This window comes from Rhyacophila brunnea, unplaced genomic scaffold (assembly GCF_057557595.1).
Source record: "Rhyacophila brunnea isolate RB1 unplaced genomic scaffold, BYU_Rbru_1.0 scaffold_19, whole genome shotgun sequence".
Taxonomy (NCBI): Eukaryota; Metazoa; Arthropoda; class Insecta; order Trichoptera; family Rhyacophilidae; genus Rhyacophila; species Rhyacophila brunnea.
The window spans coordinates 27,373,912-27,398,491 of record NW_028232848.1 but is presented as its reverse complement, the minus strand read 5'-3'; positions in this window follow the sequence as shown (position 1 = coordinate 27,398,491).

Here is a 24,580-nt window from a genome sequence, read left to right as displayed (position 1 = left end):
GTGGCAGCGAACGGCACAGGACCGAAAGAGTTGGAGAAAGCTTGGGGAGGCCTTCATCCAGCAGTGGATTGACCCCGGTTGATGATGATGACGTGTTAGTACATATCTATTGATTCAATGAACTAAGTCTTATCTTAAGTTACAAACTTTTTATTGTCAAATAATTAAGATATGATTTAACATCTTTTATAAATATCTACTTATTCAAATAACATTAATTAGTAATTAATATATTATTCTGTTTTCTATAACTTCTACTTTATTTATTCTTTATATCTAATAAAACAAATATCTTTAAAATGAATTCAATGTTTACACTCTAGTAATTTGTGACAATATCTTTAATTTTTTCGTACCATCTCACAGTTACTCTAAATAAAGGTTTTAATTTTATAGAATAGTTTTTTTCTTACATATTAAACTTAGAACACAATACGTGTACATAATATTATGCATACACATATAAAGTTTATATCATCAAATACCAAACAAATGATATAATAAAAAGATTCATGTGATGAATATAAAGTGATACAAAAAGAAATTATAATTTGATGTCTTTAAAACTAAATAATTCATAAAATAATTATTTTTATGATTTAAAAAAATTGACCCTTATTTAGTATATTATCTCTATATAATATGTATTCATATGTAAACATAATATGTAAACATAATATTATTATGTCTAAAGCTTAAAATGTAAGAAAAATACGGTCCATAGAATTAGATATTTACAATTATTATCATTATTGTACTCAATTTAACCCTAATGCTGCATATTATATATTTACACTATGATAGTGCTGCTTTACTGTTAGCGCATCATAGTTTAGAACATAATAATATAATGACCATCACAAATATATGTTTTGGCGGATACTAGATAATATGTAAAGGTATGATTTTGTACGATATAATAAATTGCCTAGCAAAATGAGACATTGGACTTGGATCAGCCACGGGCTATGAATTCTTCAAGAACTCGACTTAACGTTCTTTTATTCAACCAAACTAGATTTTCGCATTCTAAAAGACTGCTAAATACATTATATTGAGTATTCTAATAATATATAATTCGGTATGTCCTTTATATTAAATTAAATGATTTTTTTGTTAGAAATTGCATCAAAATCAGAATATTTTTGATTATTCTTAAACAATTTTTTTATCCATAGTAGGACAGGACGTAGCATAATTTTAAATCACTTACTACCAATTTCTGTAGTTGTATTTGATCGATCGTTACATAGAAATGCACAAGTAATAATATAGCATAAGACATATTGATATAACACCGCAAAATGGTGTACACGTTGATGCTAGGAGACTAAAAAAAAAACAGAAATACAAAAGCCAGACGCCAAAAACCATGACTTTGCGGCAATTATGTTTTGCAACCTAATGAGAATCAAACCATTAACCATAATAAACTTACACCTCCATAATGTTATCAAATATTACCAATATTTAATGCACATTATGGTTAAGACTTTAATTCTTTTATCCCATATTTATTACCACTGAACAATTGTAATATCCAACAACTATAATATGTATATTAAGATAGCGCAATTTTTACTATTTTTGTGTTGCCTGGATACTGGCAAGACCTGGACAGATGCAAGGAAATGTGTGAGCGGCAGGACTTTTTGGAGGTGTCACGCGTTGCCAATGTGCTACGTATACGTAGTGGTTATGGACGAACAATAAAAGAAAAGATCTAATATATATAATTATAAATAGTGTAAAATATTTAAATTTTCAAACAATATTGAACTCACCTATTTGTACTGTGCTATATAATAATAAAATACATTTAGAAAGTAAGTTCATGGACCTATAAAGATCAATATGTACTGTAATTGACACCGTGTCCCTAAATGGGTTCGATGGATGAGTAGGGTACCGCAAATAAGACTACCTTCTGTCTAGAGAATCCGTTATATATCAACTCCTGACCCCTACTTACCTTTGGCTCTATTTTAATGTCACTGAAATGCTTTATTGTATCTACAGTAAACATGCTTTCACTTGAATACCTGATAAGTTCTACGGCAAAACTGATATTACGATATAGTTATATTTGATGTAGGTATATTTAAAGTTTTATCAACCAGTATTTAACATTGAAATAAACGCTTTTGATTTATATATCAACATATTATATATTATTAAATTCGTACTGGGCATTTTGAGATATATATAATTATATTATGTAACCATTTCAAAATATATTATATCGTTAAAATATCATTAATTTCAAAACGTATTTTTGAAAATGACACTTTCTCTACGAACTTCTTTACATGATTTGCTTAAAGCTTGGGTACTTTCTAATTATTTCCTTGTGGTAATCTGTATTACCAATGTATCTCATGGTATGTTGTAGTAACATAACGTACTGTGAAGTCAAAATGATACATGTTCTTATATAAATATTAGATTCACATATTGTTATATACAGTTACTTTCAAACTATCAAAACACTAGATTCCCGCATGCTTACAAGAAAATTCCAAGCCCGGCTAAAGTAGGGTTATTATCTGCATGCGAGAAAATTCCTAAGATAAATATGAATAATAATTACAAGATAAAAAGAACTTTTTATGTACAACGTTTTTAAATTTTCTGCTGAATTATTATGGTCAATATGCTCAAACTTGTACATGATATGAAGTAAATAAAAAACAAACAAATATAGAATATTGAAATGTCATTTTGATTTTCATAGTAACGCACGTATATATTAATAATTTAGTTGCTAGGACCACCCACTTAGCAACCAATAATAGTGGATTGGATTACGGATTTCTTCCGAAATAACTTTTCATACAAAACAGAATTAACTGAAAATGAATTCAATCCTACTTAAAGATGGCTAAAAGTATTAGAAAAATGCATTGGTATCGTGTTCTGATATATTCTAAAAGTTTCAAATGTCTAGTCGGGAAGTTAGTTAAAAATCGATTGCAAGATTTGTACTGCATAAACAACCACCGGACCAATAAGAATGCGAGCTAATAAAAACGTTGTAAAAAGTGTTACTTAGCACTGTTCATTTTTTTTAGATCTCAATTATAAATTATATGTCATGTTCCCTCACGATATGTTGGTGAGTTACAAAAAATTACCGTCCATTAAGACCGGCAAAAAATATTTTAGAAAAATCAAAATCTCGAAATCTCGATTTTCGAGAAACGAAAGTAAGTAATTGAAAGAAAAAAAAGTATTATTTATTTTAGTAGGTTTCATAAATATTCACCACATACAATGTAAATAAGAAGATATTTTATTTAACATGAAACAATTTTTTATTCGATTACTTTGTTTTCGAGTAGATAACGAAACTATTCGTGAAATTGTCATCCTTTTTCCTTGGCAGGGTATAAATCAGAATGGTTGATTCGTCATTCATATATGCCGGCATACCCAAGTGCGAAGTAGCATTCCTCAGATATTTCAACTCACTTTATGGGTGAGTGAAACGAAATGTAATAATTGTAATAAATGAGTGAGGGAGATGAACAAAGACATACCTACCTATACTAAGGCGATACTTTGCTTGGAAAATTTTAAACTATGAAACGTTTGTATGTAATGTAAAATTTTGATCTTTATATATAATTGAATACATGTATTAATTAAGGCGCTAAGTACCAAAATAATAAAAACTGACATTTTTAAAGAAAAATGTTCTACATACCAACGCCAATAACTTCAACTATAGTCTAAGTACCTCAAGCAAGTCAAAAAAATACAGCAAAATAATTAAACCTGTCGACGTTGTAAGTCCGTTGGCGTGTTTTATTTATAATGGTGTAAGTAGCACTGCAGTGATCAACGGCATTCAATATAAAATAGCTGACGATGGTGTGTTGACTCTTGCGAGTTCTTAATACCTAAAATTATAGAAGCTGCCGTGATTGCTTCACACTGTAAAACTATATTTTTCAAACGGTCTGCTTCATGAAATTTTACTGCAATGACTTGGTATTTTGTAACTACAGACAATACTACTTTTTGGTACTTAGAGCCTTATTTAATATACGTATTCATTATGATAGAATATGTGTCTGTATATATATGTGTCTGTATATCATATATGCGGCTGTGTATTATGTAGGTTAACAACAAGCAAAAAACTAACTCGCGTAAATGACGACAATTATTGTACATTGGTACATATTTTTAACAAGTTTAAATCGTATTGATTCAATTATTGTGAGTATTCTATTTTCAAAAAAATTTTTAGTATAAGATTTTTAATACTATTAAAACTGTAGAACGTTTGATTGTTTCTTTCTTATAAATTTATATCAAGTCGAGTCGCGAACCTAACTTGCACACACTCTATTTTTTTAATTTTCCCATTAGACGTATGTGAAGAGCATGTTGAAACTCTATTAAAAAGTTTTCCTTATAAAAATGGTTTACACCAGCGATCTCGAAGTCATGGGTCGCGAACGAAATTAGGAAAATTAAAAGTGATTCCGTATTATTTTAAAATATCCAATCACACGGAAATAATTTCAAAAATACTTAAAAATAGCCATACGGTATTGATTTTATTTCATTGGTGATGCTAAATCCGTGCTTGTTTACCAAAAAATGTGTTTTTTTACGTCTTCAGTTAGCTGTAAAATCAGATTTTCTGTTACAAACAAAAGCGAATTGGTGTGGTTTTCCCATTTCACAAAAATTGCAGTATACGTAACAAGCAGTATATTATGGCCCTACGATCTCTGCAGATAGAAATGTGTGAGTTCATAATATTTTACATTGTATACTAGTGTATACATTTTTTTATTAACAATGATTTACTATACATACGTGTTTATGAGTACCGATAAAACAATAAGTCTAGGTGAGAGTGGCTATATTTTATAAATACCTCGTTGAATATTAAAATTTTACTTTACTTTACTTTTAAATTAAGTATGAAAATGGGCATTTAAGAAGTAGAAAAATATATCTGTGTATCAGATAGTATTTAATATACATACCTATATATTATTTAGATTAGTATAAAATGCATAAATTTTACGAAGATAAAATTCCGAAGATAATAGTGAGAATAATTCACTACTAGCAATTATTCACAAAATTCTATAAAATAAAATTAATAATATAAACAATTTATTATTCAATAATTGTTACAAGAGGTTTACAAATGTAGCATTGGTTATTGAATATTACACGTCATTCGAAATACCCTGGATGCATAGTTATAAGTAACTTTTGGCGTGATTAGGTATGGTGCAGACTGTTTCATTGGTAAAGCATATTGGTCGGAATCTAATGGATGCAGGTTCAAGTCTTGCAAGGTAATATATTATTTTAATATTTTTAGTGTGTATATTATGTTCTGAAGTATATATTTTATAAAGTCCTATAATTTAAAAGGTACCTATATAATAAATTAATATTATGAACAGAATTATGTATTTGCTTTCAAATTATTAATTTCACGTATACCTATAGAAAGGAATAAATAATAATATTGTAGGTACTCATCCCAAAAATATCGATTTTTTTTAAACTGATAGTTTTTAAATTTGAGATTAAACCTTAACCTAACTCAAACTATTTATTTCTGGGTTACGGTAATAATTCTTATAAGGTTTTCGTTTAAATATAATTGTCAAATAACTCTGACCAGAAACAAAAAAACAATAACCGTGTGCAACTATTTTTTTTAATGATCAATAAATGCTAATGAAAAACCTCACCTCTTTTTATAATAAACAATTATATTTATTAATTTTCAAGTTATAAATAAAATTATCTAAAAAATTCATCATCATCTCATTGGAAAACTAAAGTATGTCGTCCTTAAAAGTGGATCGCAGATTGAATAGTTAAGAAGCGCTGGTCTAGACACTTTTAATTGGAAGCTTGATACAATGACGCGAGTGGATAAAACTTGCATTTGAAGTTTGTTTACTACATTATCAAGTTTTAATTACATTTGACAAGCGTAATTCACAAAATAAGTGGGCGTTTTGTTTTCATTAACTGAATTAATTTTATTTATATGAACCCACGTGAACATTTTTCTTTATTTTTCAATATAACCATTTAAAATCTACTTTATTTAATACAACTATTATAATAATATAAATATACTACATCGATATTTTCTAAATATTGACAGAATAGGGTGTATGTAAAATATCTAATAAATCGCTTGGATGGTTATAATTTTTTATCTTTGTTTATCAATTCTAATTCTTAATAAAACGACATGTTATTGATGAGATAACAAATTTTATTAGAATCTATACAATACTTATCCTATAAATTTTAAGTCTAATTTTAGTATAACTTGATGAAATTACTCATTGCTATGTTGTTTTTAGACAGACCTTTTAATTTATAAGTAAACTAATTTTACTCCGTGCCGAGTATGTTGATTTTGTATTTAATTGATTTATATGGTTAAGAACTTACATTAAAGTCTGTAGATTTAGTCTTAATGAGGACAGTAATGGATGATGTTATTTAAAACGGCATTTTTTACAAAATATCTTATTAACATTAGTTATATTTTGAACGGAAGGACATTAAATAAAAAACAAAATCGCAACACATTAGCGAACAGAGACCCTTGACCGGGTTTTTATTGGAAGTAAAATATAAAGGACCCAATGGGTTGGGCAATAATTAATGGTTAATATCCTTCCATTGTAAAAAATGTATGGCACAATACAGACTCTTAAAATTTATATGAATTACATAACTACCTTGTACAAAAAGCAAAGGAAGGTATGGTTCATAATGAATTAACAAAAAAATAATATGACAATAATTAATTGTATTTTTATTTTATCACAATTGTAGCACATTAATTTTAATGTTCTTGTTTTCAGGCCCATTTTCCTACTTAGTTTTACATTTATGATAAATCGTAAAGCTCTCGTAGTGCTAAGCGTAAGATTCTGGCATTTTATCCTGGTGTGATCAAAATGTATTTATGTGATTTTCTCAATGCCTGGGTGTTTATGATTGTTTCACTTCTATTACTAACTATACTATTGTAATTTGACCTCGTACAGATTTTTTTCCTTACATTAAGTACATGCTACGTATTATGATAATAATATAATATGTTCTGTTGAATATATACGTTATTAACTTCGTATTTTGTTGGTAGGGAAATGCTTAAAAATAACACCTGTTTATTTAAAGAGTACTACGAGATGTAAAGCGCAGAATGTTTCAACTTTATTTATATTTTAATATGCTGCGTGGGTCTTTTATTTTATTTAAATAACTCAAGAATTAACTTTCTGCGGTTAGCATTTTTCCGCTTTGTAACCAATTGTTTTTTTTTACCTCTGCGTGTGATTTGTAGCATTTACCTACATCAAACACACACTTAGCACCTCATCCCTTATTTAGCTTACATGAATAGGCTGTTTTTTTAAATTCCCTCAACCCCATGCTTTTAAGAGGTTTTCTCTAACGTTTTCATAGATGATCCATTTTATTCACTCATCGCCCTTTAGCCCAAACCTTGATTTTGTTTAAAGGGTTATTATAGTTTTTTTTATATATCAATATATTTGAAGAAACCTTATCATATTATCCCATGTTCATTTCAAATTAATATTTTTTTTGTTTCACATTATTATACGTGATGGATTTACGTATTTACACAATATCCTTCCTTCCACTTTCCTCAACAAAAGTGGGTATATCTAGGAGAGGCCTACATCCAGTAGTGGATTGACTATGATCGATATTGATATAAGAAATAACTATATATTAAGAGCATACTTCACTGAAACGGCAAATAATTTTCAACTATAGTTGCGACAAAATTTCGGACTCTCTGCCAATCGGAGAGCGATAGTCGAGCTGTGAACACGTCAATTTGTTTTGTGATGGCGTCGGGGGAATTAATTCTTAAATCGTGTAAAGATTACTGAAAACGTTACCCATTTACATGAAAAAGAAAACATGTCAATGAATATATTATCATTATTATTATTACTAATAGAACAATAAACATAACATTAAATGGTCGCATGTTGAATTTTTATGACAAATTATGTTTTGTTCTGCACGCGTCGTTTGCACAATCTTTGCTTCGCGTAGTCACGATCGTTTTAGACCGTGCCCCAGCTGAAGTATAGCCTTAACTAAAAGATTTCAATATGCTAAAATTATTTTCATATTTTTTTAGTGTAGGTACCTATACCTACATATTTTAAATAGTAATATATAACAACTATGCTTGATTATAACCAGTTTTTTATACCTTAAATTCCATGTTGAGAACGTCCTAAATTTCGATTTTGTATGTACATAATGTTTTGTTTTATAATAAATAAATACATACTAGATTTTTTTTAGCGAAACCGACTGGCAATTAATAGCCAATTATCTTCGCTAGACATAAGATTCGGATTGTTGTCGTAATCACATAGTGGTAAATTTTAATATAATAATGATCTCGTGATGCAGTGCATAAGGCGCTGGTCGTCCGCCCAATAGTTCTGGTTGCGATTCCCGGTGATGACACAAAATCTATGTGATTTTCTCAAAGTCTGGGTGTATAATATTATAATAATGAAATTAATTTAATAATAATGATTCGCTTTGACTAAACTTGGAGTGCTTGATTACTTACTGCAATAGGTATTTAAGATGGCAGCATGGTTTATTTAAGGGTGCACTTTTACTGTAATGTCAGTTTTAGACAAGGCCTGAACAAAAACGATGCATAAGTGCAAGTGAGAAAGTATTCGGCACCTTTATAATCTCTGTGACACGCGCTAGAGTAAGATAAAAGGTTTACAGATGTATGAGATGATTTGCTGTGGTGTCGCCACCAAATTTTGGTTTGTTGCTTAACTAAGCGTCGATAACCTGCGAGCGCGTATTGCTAAAATTGATATTTTTTGTGTTAAATATAAAGTCAGTGATACATATTATTAGTATTTAAGTAGAAAAGATGGTTCTTTGTGTTGTATTAAAATGTGGTAACCGTACTGATAAGCAAGAAAATTGTATTACGTTTCATAGGTAGTTGATACAATATGTTCGTGATAATTTATTTGTATATTATTATATATTTTAATATCAGTGACCTAGTGTTTCTTTAAAATAACTTAAATTATGGATATCTTTACCTAATGGTTGCATTTTGACCGCTTAAAAATACTATATAACGTAAAAAAAATGAAAATTAGATATTTATTTTGAGCGTCTAGTGCAAGCACTTTGAGCGAGCACTAGCAAAATGGTCTATGGTCTCAAACATTTGTGTACGAATGCGTTTGCTCACTCACAAATCAAACGCATGGCACGCAGCTTCATTTAGCAATGCAACGGGTGGCGTCTAGCTGTATCTATAGGTTTAAGATCATTTTTTGCTAACAACTGTTTCTCGTATAATGTTTTTTTTAATTCAAGTATGTGGGGGGAGGTGGGAGTGTATGATTGGCATTAAAGCGAATGTTGATTTATTTAAAAACAGTATTCGGTCTACTGAATTAATCTAAAAATGGAAATAAAAAACTCATCGGGACAATATCATTTTAATTAAAGCTGTGAAATTAAATGAATGTTTTGTTTAGTTTTAAACAGTTCAGCATTAAATACGATTAATGCTCCGGGACTACATTAATGATGCCTAGTTGGCAAGCATATGATACAATAATTTCTAATCACTTTCTAATAAATGTCAAAAATTGTAAGCAAACAGGTCGTTGTTATAATAAATGCCTAGTTATCCAAATTACTGTATGACTGTTAATAACTAAAAATTAAGGATAACTATCTATTTTACATGGAGTACTACAAAATAAAATCTGACAAAGATACTATATGTATAATGCATATTATTATAATGTAATTTCTTATATTAAGCGTAAAATTATTTTCTAGTGGTAGTATTAAAATTTTCTTTAATTAATTGTAATAGATAAAAATATTATTGTAAACTCATATTACAATAAGAATGTCTTAATTGATTAGAAATGGCACATAATTTTTCTATGTCTTCTTAGATTTGCGCAAATTCTAAATTTAAAAATGAACTGACATAACAAAATAATAAAAGAATCCTCTATAATCGGTTAGGGAAAGAAAACAAATGACAATCATTCTCGTATTAGTTTGACAGACGTGTCGTGTTTTCAAATTATATTTTTATAGTAATTAGTGAGAAAATGTGCATTTATTTATTGTTAAAACTTAACGTAAACTAGTGTTTTAATTTCAGATTTAAATATTTTCGTAATAATTGTGATTTGTGATAATATATAGCAAGTATTAATAATGTGTGACACAATGGACGCAAACATAAGAAAAAATATGTTGTCGGATAGAAAACTGGTTTTTAAAAATAGTATAATATTATCTATGACTAAACTAAACTCAAAATGATATTCACTACTATATCTCTAAGAGTGTTTAACATTGTGTATTTTCAATAAAGAATAACTCTAAAATGCTATGTACTATAATGAAGAAAATAACTGTAGTGCACTATTAAATTATATTGGCAATATCTAACTCAATTTGATATTCAAAATAAATCAGGCGCATAGCTTCATCACATATCAAAATGCAGTGCACCAACTCAAGTTGTTTCTATTTAACCAATTAGTAACTATATATCTAGGTTTTCTCTGCTAACAATGCTGCGCTTCTAAATGTCATTAAATCTAACTACGCTTTGTAGATTCTGCATATATTATTATAGCTGATTATGCAATATATTCGAATATGTACATAAAATTAGTGAAATGCCTTTGCACAAACTTAACTGGAAAATATCAAGTAGATTATTTTTATTTGCAAAGGCAGACAAAAGCTCAACATAAGTACTTATACTTACTTTTCTCTGATAACTGTCTTAGAAATAGGGAGCATCAGTTGTTTGTTCTCCCAAGGTACAGAACTAACCAGTCATTGGTGATGCCAATTGGGAGGGCAATGACTCTGTTCAACCAAATCGATTCGGATGTTGATATATTTCACTTACGTAAGTTGAGTACAGGTGGGCGTTATTTCATAAATTCTTAAAATAGGGTCCACTTAGCTCATTCGGTGTGCTTTCATGCTTTATAATTTTTGTACCTTTTACTTTACTTTTTATACTGTTTTTGAGATACTGCATATACTTATTTCTTCTTTACACTATTTTTTATTAATATTATTTCTTTGTTTTTAAATATCATATTGTGAGCGTCTTAAAATTATAATTTGTAATGTTCACCGTATGTAAAAAAAAAAAAAAAAAAAAAAAATTTGAAATTTGAATAACATTCCAGATTGTTCAAGACAAACCGAGTATTATCGTAGTAGATTTTTGGGTTTCCACCGTGTGTCCTTCTTCCTTCTTTACTTGACGTTTCGGGCTCGTTGCAGACTACTATTGCTACTCAAAAATCTACTACGATAAAAAACAACCGTGAAAGCCTCAAACATTATATAAACCGAGTATTCGTCTGGTGCACAAAAAAGGTCCGGTTTCTAAAATTACCAAATATTTTCTTCTGGTGGTTATTCTATCTATACCATACAAATTATTTGAGTCTATTTTGCATCAGTAAATTTATAAACATATATATTCAAATAACTGACGTTCGGCATCGATTTCCATCTGTTCGTTCAACATTTACAAACCTTATAGAATATTATATTATTAATTAGGTATCTGCCATACATAGTATTATCTCGTTTATTTGAAACAAAATATCAAGTTTATGCTAGTTACGAGTATACGAGAAATCTTCACATTTTATTTAAATTACTTGCAGTAGGAACTATAAATTGTATGTATTTTTTTAAATCACACCTTTCGTCTTGCTTCCATTTATAGAATATACTGACGTTTATCAAACTCTTTCAAGTGTTCATCAAGGATCAAATAAATCTTGGCCCAATTATGCTTTGAATATCACGAATGAAATTATTTTTTTACTATTTGCAGATTTTAAATAAAATATTATGTGCCAATTCATAACAAGCTGGATTATTATACAGATACTAGCTGACCCAGCAAACGTTGTTCTGCCATATAAATTATTTCTAGTGAATATTTTGGTTGTTAAATAAAAAATAACGAATGTATCGTAAGTGTGTGGGGATGGGATATTATGACAGAAAGAGGAATAGAGCGCTGTAGACGATGACCGCCGATAAAAACAAAAAAAACATCAACCATTCATTTTCTTAATTCAAAATGAGTAATGATGTTCATAATGAATGAATTACCTGTGACAGGATCTCGTTGTTTAATGTTTATACAATATCCGTCTTGTCCTTTCCAGAAAATTAGCGGATATTGGAGAGCGTCGTATGAACGGTGTGTGTCAGCGATGAACTCCAGATTATTGTTTCTTCTTCGAATCACGATTTCTCGCGTCGATGTGCGGTCGCCAACCATGATTCCAGCAATGTCGTCAATAACAGGCGCATTGAATCGACGTACGTGCTCTCCAGCTGGTGTTTTATCAGGATTGATGACAATAGCGTGATTGTCACTTTGCAATTCGTGCATGTGTGCTTTGAAGAATTTCAATAATTCATTATGCTCATTTAACAGGGCGTCCAGTTCGCCGACGATACGCCTGGCATTAGGCGAATTGAGGCTATTGTAGCCGCAACGTGCATCCACATGATTGATGTCCTCACCGCCCATGAAGTAGATTTGTAAAAAATTATGTGGTTCGTTTGGCATCGGCAGCAATGAGCCTACTTTGTGGTATACTTGGCCTTTGATTTTGAACGTAGAATGGAATTGTTGACCATTTGCCGCAGTATTGTGAACTATTTCTGTTGCTCCGAACGAAGTCTTTTAGAAGCATGAATTGAATGTGCGAATGGACTTCAGGAGCAGGTTTGAATCTGGAACCGTGCCGATGAGCAAGCCGTTCAATGGTTCTGGTGGTATCTCAATTTCTGGTAGTTGCACTTTTCCTGATGCGCAACACATCCCGGCTGACTCATGTTTGAATTTGAGCGTATGACAATGGGGACATTCTTTGTCCATAGCACCAATCAGCACTTTTGGATGAGCGGAATATTCAATATCTGGCTCGTACTCGAATGCGAGACGAAGGAACGAAGCGGATGTAAATGTTCGATGTACTTGTTGGCGTTGTCGGTCATTTGCGCTGCGTGTGTCAACTAAGAACCGGCGCGCTTGCTTCCGTTCCAATTGTCGTTGTTGATTTCGTTCAGCTCGTGCCTCTTGTGATTGGGATGCACGCAATTGCAACATGCTTACACGCACGTTTTTGTTATCTTGTTGGATTTGTTCGTCTGTTTTTTCTGCTCTACTATTTCGCATGTTTGTTGCTTTATTTGTTCGACGGCCCAAAAGGCCCCCCTTGCGTCTTGATGGCATTATGCACTGTAATACACGCACATAAAAATAGATAAATTAAAATAAATCGTACAAAATTTTGCACGCACTACGTTGTGATATGCCGAATGAAATGTCAAAATGACGCGACGCTTCTCTTGAATTCTTCTCGGACGTAGCGCCATCTGTCATTCAACAACATAAATAATTTCGTTCTGTTTGAAATACGAACGACGGTTAAATTTGTTCATACAAAAATAATAAAATCGCGAATAAAAAATGGGAGGGTGGAGGTAGGAGGGTGAAAATTTGGGGTTATAGGTATTTTTTAATGCAAAATAATAAAAAAAATACAAAAAGAAATTTTCAAAAAAATAAAAGAAAAAATTTTCTGGATAGAGATACCCTAATCACCTAGCGGTATGAAATATACTTGTTGACCTATTCTCATAGCTAAAAAATATACATAAAAAAATTCTTAAAAATCGGTCCAGCCATTTCGGAGGAGTTTGACCACAAACATCGTGACACGAGATTTTTATATATATAGAGATAAATTGTAAAATAATCTGAATTCTCTTATTGAAATTTGGTCAAAAAGAATTTGAATTGAGTACTAACAAAATGTGTCTATATTACTTTTTCTAGGTCAAGATATCGAATTGAATCATGCGCTGGTGGGATGGTGTATAATATGCTTTTTAAACTTAGGAAGAATTTGAAAAAAAAAACTTTTTCTTATTTTGTTATAATCTATGTAAGTAATATACTATAGACCAGGGTTTCTCAAACTTTTTCTGCAATGGAACACTTCGCAAACCCGGAAATTTTAACGGAACACTTTGTTTATTGTCTAGGTTATTTATTAGCGCAGTTGACCGTTCTGCCAATTTTGGCAACTGTCGTTAAACTGACAAAACTTGTCAACCGGTCAGGTAAAGACAATATACCCCATCTTTTTCATGCGCATGGTGTGAGAAAAGATGGTCCTCTGCCCTAGATCATGGCCCCTACATCCCGAAGCAAGCCCCCAGGCTAGGATTTTTGGCGGGCCCGCTACTTATCGCTAAGATTAAAGGCAATGTGACGATCTACAATTGCAAATTCCAAATGGTGTTCAAAATAAAATTAAGGGTATTTTTAGCAATTTTTGTATTTTTAATACACCCACTTTTATGTTGATATGCACAATTTATTATGGACATGTCAAATATCGACAATAATCAAAGATTGTAAGTATGGCAAAACCACATATTATTAAATTTGAAGTGAACCAGCGCCGCTGTCGACATATTTTTACTATTAGTGCATGTTTGTGATGTGTGTTTATCTCATTTGGCTGGTCGATCTCTCACGCCGGGCCTCCCGTAAGCCCAGGTCTCTAGGCTAGAGGCCTGTTAGCCCCGCTCCTTGTGGGAGCCATGACCTATCTAGATACTTGACGTCATAAATATCTCTCGTCACTCGTCTTTCAATATGAAATAGATTCTTTAATTATTTTAATTTTACTTATTTTACTTCTACTTAGTAGAAGATCTTTAAATGTGTTGCAGTGTATAAAACCTTTCCAAATGGTCGCGGAACACCTATTCAGGTTTGGCGGAACACTTGTGTTTCACAGAACATAGTTTGGGAAACCCTGCTTTAGACTATTACACCATTTGGTTTTTTTAAAAAGAGGTGTTTGATATTACAAATATACTCAAAATAAAAAAAATAAACTTGTGTAAGATAATATTATTATGTTTTGCAAATTGATTCTTTGCATGATTAAATTAACATTAACTATAGTGGCAATCTGAGGTAAGATATTGGAACATTATTTGACTAAATATTATATTTTCACTCACACATCTCTTCCAAATTGTTTCTTTTGATGTGTAACATTTATTGTCATCCTGTCGTTTTTAATCTCAAGTTTTTAGTGAAAGTTTTAAAAATGATTTCAAAATAAATGTTTACAACAATGGTTACGACAACTCTAGCTTTGTGCACAACAAAATATACGTCACAATAGTGAAGTATTCTATACAACAGCGACAAGCACCTGCTTTAAAAATGCCTTTATCGGAGTATACGCAAAACTTTGTCGGTATTTATATGTCATCACTGTACGGAGATATTCAACTATCTCTTTCCCAACCTAACGAACGCGAAAAATGCATTTGCGTTCAGTTTTTCATCGCATTTTTCTGAAGTTACTCCAATATGATTAATTTTTAGTGGGAGGGAGCGGGTGCCAGTAATGGTGTTTGTACTTAATAAGTTTTTAAATCATTAACCTTATAAAGCGATCTAATCGACATAAAAAAGGAAGGCGTTGAAAAGAGAGTTAAATGTGTTCTTTATCTCAAAATTATCGTAAATAGGTCATCGTCATAGATGACGGTTTTTATTTTGCACATTGCATCATTGATGACATAAAATATTATGTAAATTTTACATTGTTCTTTTCTTCATATTTCTACCTACATACTATCGTGTGGTTGCTGCCAAAAGTTAGCATGTTGATAATTTAGGTATTTAGAGTTAACAACCAATCTGTATACCAGAGGTAAACTATTGTAACTCCATAAATCGTGAAATGGAGTTATTGTTATATTATTGTTACTTCATTACTTATCCTGCATACGTGGTAAACAGCTGTAACTCATAAAACTCTTATTATAAAAGTTAAAAATTAAAAATGTCATTGTAACCCCATAACTATTAGAGGTAAACAACAGTAAGAAAATATACAATTCATTTGATGGAACTTATAATCGAACTACAGCGGTAAACAAACAAAAAGGTTTTGATAAATAGATAAATTTTATCTTTGTCCATTCACGAATGCCACAAGTTGAAAGTTCCAAAAATCACAAATTCGTCTCTCCTGTGAAGTTGTTATTTTGGATTTACCGTTGTTTACCTCAGGTATACAGCAATTATGTGTCTATATTATTATAAATATGTATGTTAGAAAAACATCAAGGGCATCCGATAAATAACATCCACATAAATCACAAATAAATTAGCACTATTCCGTATTTTAGACGACATGTCAGACTTCAAATTTCAATTACTCTATTACATGAATTTGAGACTAACCAACTTTTATCAGTAACCCACGATTAACTACCATTATAAAAAAAATTGTTTTTAAGCCTCATAGTACTGAAAGAAAATGTAAATAAAAAATTTTACCGCATAATTGAATATGTACTGAATTTCAATTATCTAGTTTTATGTACGAGACATAGGTGAAAACGCCGTCAAGCGTTTAATCACAGATATAAATGACGCATATCTAGTGTCCAAGTGAAGTTAATAATTATAAGGTTTATAATTCGGACTAACCATAACTCTTTGACATAAATGTCACATCACAGTATATGTACATTAACTTCGGAGGGATTCAACGACGCATCATTAATTATTAGTGGATTTTAAGTACCCATTACCGGGTATTTTCCAAAATGTACATGTCCAATGCGATGAAAATAAAAACTCATGATAATTTGTCAACTAGAGAAATCAGTGGTGGTTTTTCATGAACCAATTGAGGCATTTGTTTTGTCAGATGGTATCAAACCCTTAAAATCTACATAAAATAGGCTATTACACCGTTTGATTCTTTTAAAAAGAAGTGTACATTTACCGATATACTCAAAACAAATAGACGAATAGCTGTAAGATAATATTAGAATATATTTTCTGCAATTTGATTATGTGCATGATTAAATTGCAGAAGTAAGATATTGGCATATTATTTGACTAAACATTATCTTTTCACTGACATTATCCCTTCTAAATTTATGCTTGCAGTTCTATTGTTTTATGTGGTATGTACCATTTAGTGTCATCGAACCCGCGATGGCCGCGTGGCTTAAGCGCCGGTCTATAGTGTCGAGGGTCCCAGGTTCGAATCCTGGGTCTGGCAAGTACACATATTGTTTTTCAATTTGTGTATGAGTCAGAGTATGGACCTAATAGGTTGAGCAAGTGGCTGACATCCATTTCTTGTAAAAATAAAATCTGTTAATACAAACCTCCACTCCTTGGAGGCCCATATGATCCTATTAGGATCGGACATGGTCGAAAGAAAGTGTCATCGTGTCTTTTTTAATGGGAAATTTTTTGTGTTTTAATATTAAAAAGGATAAATCAGTGGAGGTTTTTTATTAACCAATTGAGGCATTTGATTTGTCAGATGGTATCAAACTCTTAAAAAGTTACAAATTTTTAACAATTTGACTGCATTAGAAAATCTTATAAAACGTAATCTTATATTTTTGACACACAATGGTGATAACATTTTTTCTACATTATAAAGACTAACCTTTATGGAAAACACAATATACGACATGTTACAAGTCCTGTATTTTATATACGCAGAACGCATTAGGTCATTATCATGCTTTCTATCAGAATAAAAAAATAACAATATGATTTAATAATGTTTCTATTTTCTCACCATTATATCCTATGCCTTTGTGCATTTTACCAGGACGTAGGGCGTAAAATTGTATACATTTTGGCATTTAAAACAAAAAAACAGAAAAAACTGAAATAATGCGTTTTGTCAGTATACCCTCGATATAATTTACAAAAATAATGGAGCTTTATAGAACCTTAAATAATATACATTATCATAATACTCAAATTAAATTAAATTATTAGTCAGATTGTGTTTCTAAATGTACAATGTATAATATGCTTTGTGACTATAAATTTAATATTCATTGAACATCAGTACAATACACTAAAAGATGATTATCTTTTTCACCCTTCAATACCGAGATTAAAAATTCTGTTCCACGATTGGCATTTTTAATATTATGTGTATAATTTCTAATAGGATTCCAATATTGATACCAAGTATTCCATAAACTACAGTGATGCCGCAACGGAGATCTTCATGGTACAGGTTTGATATGATAAGAGGTACTAGATCTGATACGTCGATTCAAAAGAATTAGCATTATTTTGTGAAAAAAAAATTGAATTATATAATAGATATTTTTTAATTAAACCGTTTTATTCGTTGAATAATAAAAAAATGAAAAGGAATTGTTGTTATTTTAACATTATTTGGGACCTCTTAGAACATTTTTATTAAAATAAATAAATCTAAAATTTTGAGAGACATCTAGACACTTTCTCCAAATCAAGCAAAGGGCCTATTGTTATTATAGTTATTCAAAATTAAAAAAAAAACTGATCGCTAATATTAACTCGTAACACATTAAAATACGTTGGACACATATTTGTTGATAAAACCTGGTGTAAACTGTATTATTGCAAACAAACAGTTACATATTATATTACATTGAGAATTATTATAATAATTATAGAGAACAATTAATAATAATGAAAAAAGAGTAAAACAAAATAAACGAAAAAAGTATAAAATTAAACAATATATTATATATTAAATAAACCAATAAAATATTAATTATAAAACTGTTGATAGGTATAAATGCTATGTTTCTCCAAGTATATAAGATACCTCCTCCAGTCTCCTGGATACCTCAAGAGTAGGCACTTAAAACAACGATTGCATTACCTCTTTGGATTTTTATGCTTATTCACTGTCTTGGGTACTCAGTTAAACGACACTCACCTGTCTTATCAGTCAACCACCAACCTATCTCAGCCACCGTCTACAAAGCCGAAGGTCCACATGATCCAAATATCTTGAAACCTATGGTACGGACAGTAGTATTTTTAGGCTTTGTTAGACTCCGCCAAAAGAACTGCTGAAGCTGACGATTAAACTGACTAATATTGATTGGCTTGTAAGGTACATCGACCGGAATCGAAATCCGATTAATGAAGATTTTTCAAAAAAAAAATCGGTGTGTGTACTTATGTACGCGCGTTAGAAGTTATATTTCTTTGGCGTAACAAAACAAAAACAAAACTTATGATAAACTAGATTCTTTGACTAGCTCTTAATTATCTTGTTAAAGTACACACTCAAGAAATAGGACAGCTTATTGGAACGCATTGGTTTATTTCTATACACTTTAACTTATATTACTAAATTATATAATTATGTATCGTTGTTTTTATTTTTAAAGTAACAACTGCCACTATGGCGTTTAATAGTTATTTACGTGAGAAATTGCAAATGGCCGACAATAATAAATTCGCTGCCTAGGCAACGGAACAATTCTAAACTTTAATATAATACTGTATAATTGTCACGATTTCAATATCATACTGTGGCGTAAAAGTAGTACGTTCGGCTGATAACCGAACAATCGGTGGTTCGAATCCAATCGAGTGTGTTTTTTTCGTGTGAAAAAATAAATTATGTGTTACATGTCACACGCCAAAAATACACTCTGATCTGATTTTCCAAACGCGGGAAAAGAAGTATAACTAATTCAATAATACAATTTAAGTGATTTATCTTTCACAATTCGTATGCTACCCATGAATCTATTACCCAGTAATCCATATACTATAACACTATTTCGTAGATGAACGCATATTACCGCCAGAAATGTAGGCTGTACTTTGGTTATAAATAGTTTACTTTGCCAAATGTTTAGTGCGCTGTAGGCAGTCTTGATTCAAAACTTTACTTGCAGATCAAAGATAGATAGATCTTTGGGACTAAAAAAATATTAGGGTTTGGTAGATACTAGATACCATCAGAGAATCTTATATACCTTAAGATTAGGCATATTTTGTTGGAATAAACCAAACTTAATTCACTCGCATACCCACACCATAGAAATTATGTGTTAAAAATAAATATCTTTTACTATAACGTATACCTACTCTGCTATTATACATACTTGGTGGTGTTATCATAGTATGACGCCGCGTTGCGTGCATGGCAGAACAGAAGCAATGAACCTCCTCTTCCAAAGGGAGACAAACACATTAGTTTTTTTATAATAAAAAGTGAGGCTAGTAGATAACCAAATCGACTCCAAACCATTGAATTTCTCAGTTCTTAAGACGATTCATCAGTTAAACGGCAAATAATTTTCAACTATAGGCGTGACGAAATTTTGGACTCGCTGGCAGTGGGAGAGCGAACGTCGAGGTCTGAATACGTCAATTTGTTTCGTGATGGCGACGGGAGTATTAATTCTTAAATCGTGTAATAATGACTAAAAATGTTACCCATTTACTTGAAAAAGAAAACATGTAAATGAATATATTATTATTGTTACTAATAGAACAATAAACAGAACATTAAATTGACGCATGTTGGATTTATATGACAAATTATATTTCGTTCGGCATGCGTCATTTGCACCCGCGACCCGGAATCTGCGCATCGCCTAGCCACGATCTTTTTAGACCATGCCTCAACTGAGGAGCCTTAATCGGTTATGATGTTTTTTCCTCCATGCTCTGACAGCTTAGCCTAATAGAATCTACAACTTGCCTGTGTGACGAATTGCAGGATGGCCTACACTCACCTCAGTATCTAATTTATCGCGGGCACTTACTTTCAGCGATCGTCTCATCGATTCCGCAGGATGCTTAGATGATTGTGTGGTGATTATATTTTAACGTTTCTATATCTATCTCTCTATCGACTATCACGTGACGTCACAGTAAGCTGCCGCTACGGGAAAATGTGTATATAGTCATTTTTCTTGGTGCTTAAAATATTATCAGACTGATGCTCTCATCCCGTAGCACATTTTGAACCTTTAAACGAACATTGTCAGTTTGCAAAATCTGCCGAAATCAATAAAACAACAATGAGGTCACCTCACGTTGAAATGCACTGCATCGACACCCGTATGACATTTTGTACGTTTTTTTATTATTTTTACATGCCTACACATTTTTGACATACGTCAAAATCGCGTGTTTTTTGTTTTTAGCGATTGTATTTTCAATAATAATGTTGTTTATTATCCGTGGTCTGCAAGTTCTGTTCAAAATATTATCTATGAATATAATATCTCAAGTAATTTTAATGTACGCACATGTAGAAATTTAATTAAAATCAGCATGAATAATGAATAACAATTCAAAATACTAATACATTAGAGTGTGCACTATCCATTATTGAGTTTACAGCCACCACTCGTTCAAAATATTATACAGAATGACGAAACCATAGACTAAATTTGTCGCCGTGACAGCGTGATCTTCCGCGACATATTGCACCATAATTTATTTCGCGCTTTAGTGTCCAGATGAACTTACCGACCTATATGTCTAGTTCTTTGCCATGGCATCACTTCAATGACGTAATCTTATCTCACTCCTCAATCATTGGTTTCTTTTATGCTCTTTCTGTGCTATGTCCAACATGCAGTTTTCTATTATAATATACATCAGTTTTTTGAAGTAATGAAGCTTGAAGAATATACATGTTTAAGTTTAGTGATCTTCTACATCAAGATATCCAGATTAGTTGATTATAATTTACACTACAGTTAGTATTAAACACAACCGGCCTATTAAAATACTTACATTCAATTTGATACACTTTTAAATCATATTATGATCTGTGATAAGTTGTATAATATACTATTAATTGGTAACTGAATTGTATTGAATGAAGAGTGGTAAACTAAGTATGGGTTTTATAATCTGATTAAAAGGCTATACAAGGCATAAGAAGAAGAATATATTTACCAGAGTGCGGTGTCGAACTGAGGATCGCATATGAAAATAACACGCGGAACAGTTTCAGAGCTGTATTTTATACAAAATAATAAAAAATATAATAATAGCAAATTATAAAAATATCGTATAGTATCTATAGGTGACTATTTTTGTGATCGTTATCCTCGTTGCTGGAATATGGAACTTTTACCGGCCGGAACATTTTGCTAAAATTTATTAAACTATCCATTTGTGTATTTTGCACCGCTTATGGCCCGAACACATTACCATCACAAGTTCTATCACGTGCTATCACGTTGATATAGTGATGTCAGCGTAGCACTTGAAGTGATGGTAATGTGTTTGGGCCATTTTGGTAGAAACACGATGATAGGTATCATAATAATAAAATATGACAACCTACAAAACCATTATGTCAATTACCCATCATTATTAATTGTAGCCCCTTTTCAAATCACTAAAATCAAAGATGCGCGAAAATTAAAAATATGTAAATTTTCAGAAAATTTAAAAACTTTATATAACGCGTCAAGTTAGTGGCGTGGCACGATACGCGTGAGGTGACCTTATTGTGCTTCTGATAAATTTTAGCAAATTTTTCAACGTTTTTTCTTAGCTCATATTCTTATTTTTCCAGTGGTTTTTTGTCGAGTACAAATCTTGCAATCGATTTTAACTAACTTCCCGACTAGCTAGACATTTGAAACTTTTAGAATATATCAGAACACGATGCCAATGCATTTTTTTATTACTTCTAGCCATCTTTAAGTAGAATTGAATTCATTTTCAGTTAATTCTGTTTTGTATGAAAAGTTATTTTGACACCATTATTGGTTGCTATGGGTCTGGGGTCCTAACAACTAAATTATTAATATATACGTGCGTTACTATGGAAATCAATATAACATTTCAGTATTATTTCTATCAAGTACATTTTTTTTGATCGTTTAAGCTAGTCAAGTCAAGTTTATATGATTCAACATAAAATTTAAAAACGTTGTATATTAAAAGTTCTTTTTATCTTGTAATTATTTATAACTGATTGGTACTGTTCATTTTCGGGTAAAAATGTGCTACAGGACTTCTGAGGAGCATCTGTCTGATAACATTTTAAAAACCTTGTAAAACAACATTGCACACGTTTTTCCCGTGACGCGAGCTTACTTTATGTGCAATCCTACGTGGGCTCACGTAATGTGTTTCTAGTATTAGGGTCATTATTAGATAAAATCTCGTGTTCAAATCACTTGGTTACTTCAACGCTACAGTATTCTTTTAAATCCTCTTCATTCTTCAACTTTTCCAGTGACTGCAAGCCTCTCCAGAATGTAGGTGCTCCTGCGGTAAAAAAAGGACTCCAATAATTTAAGTCATTAAAGGTATTTTAGAATTTATTGATAATCCACGGCATTAAACTGCTGAAATTGAGCATTGTGCTTATTAGTTTTAGTGATGGCATAACTTGGGAAGATGCAAAATGGCTGGTGAACGACAGGGATTCTTGAAGGTGTACACGTGCTTTAAATACGAGGCGGACATAGTCGAAGAATGAAAGCTTGTCAGTATTTTCCAGTATAAACTGTAAGCTATAAGCGAAGTATAAACTTTGAACATGAACTGGAAAATACAAGAAATGAATTTATTTTTAAATTATTTATTTGAAAAAACAAAAGATTTTGGAGATAAAAAATCAAACTTTAGGACGTTTACAACATATTTACATTATAATAAGCATTACTCTCACAAGATAGAAAAAGAAAAAAATAAAACACAAACAATTTTTTACAATATAATAAAGTTTCAAAAACAAAATGCAAAGTATCTACATCATTGGGAATGCCTTCGTCTTTAGGGAGCACATTTAGTAGTCATACACAATCGCTAATGGTGCCTGATAAGCTTGACTCGAGGAAACAATTCTAACCCAGAATAGATCATGGCTGCGACCACGTAGGTAACTGATAGGCGCATATAAATATAAATTTTTTAGGAAGAAAGGATTGCAAACCATCCTTCGTGATAGCAGACAATAATGTTTCAAGAGCAGAAGTGACCTACGAGATTTAAGAGAGTGAAAAGTGAGCATGCCTTGTTGAAAGGTAGTCGGAAAGTAATCGTTGTTACCAAAGCCTACTATGTTATCAATTTCAATCGTAGTAGTAGTAGTTATTACTGATTTTTGAGTGCAATATGATAAACTGTTATAAATGATGATTATTTTACATTGAAACAATTATTGGTTAATTAATATGAACGAACCAAATATGCAATCAAATATCATTGACTGCAAATATTTTACCGCATTATATTAGAAGATACGCAATAACTAGCACAACCATCAGAAATCGTCATTTAGAAACGGCTTTGGGTTGTTTGTTACTTATTCACGCACGTGTACGGACATTTGTACGTATGCAGTTCGCTGTATCACACTTCACAGTTAAATGTTGTATTGGAAATATGTAGAAATGTCCGTATATTAAAGACCACCCAACCTTTTGGCGTCGTATAATACTGAAATAAAATTCATGTCTAAATAAAACACGATTCTATCAGTTTACAGGAAGCCAGCGGCAAACAAATTTTGAAAATAGCCGTTATACTGGATTAATTATTGTTAGGTTAGGTTATGTGAGGAGCTAATAAAATTTAAGCATT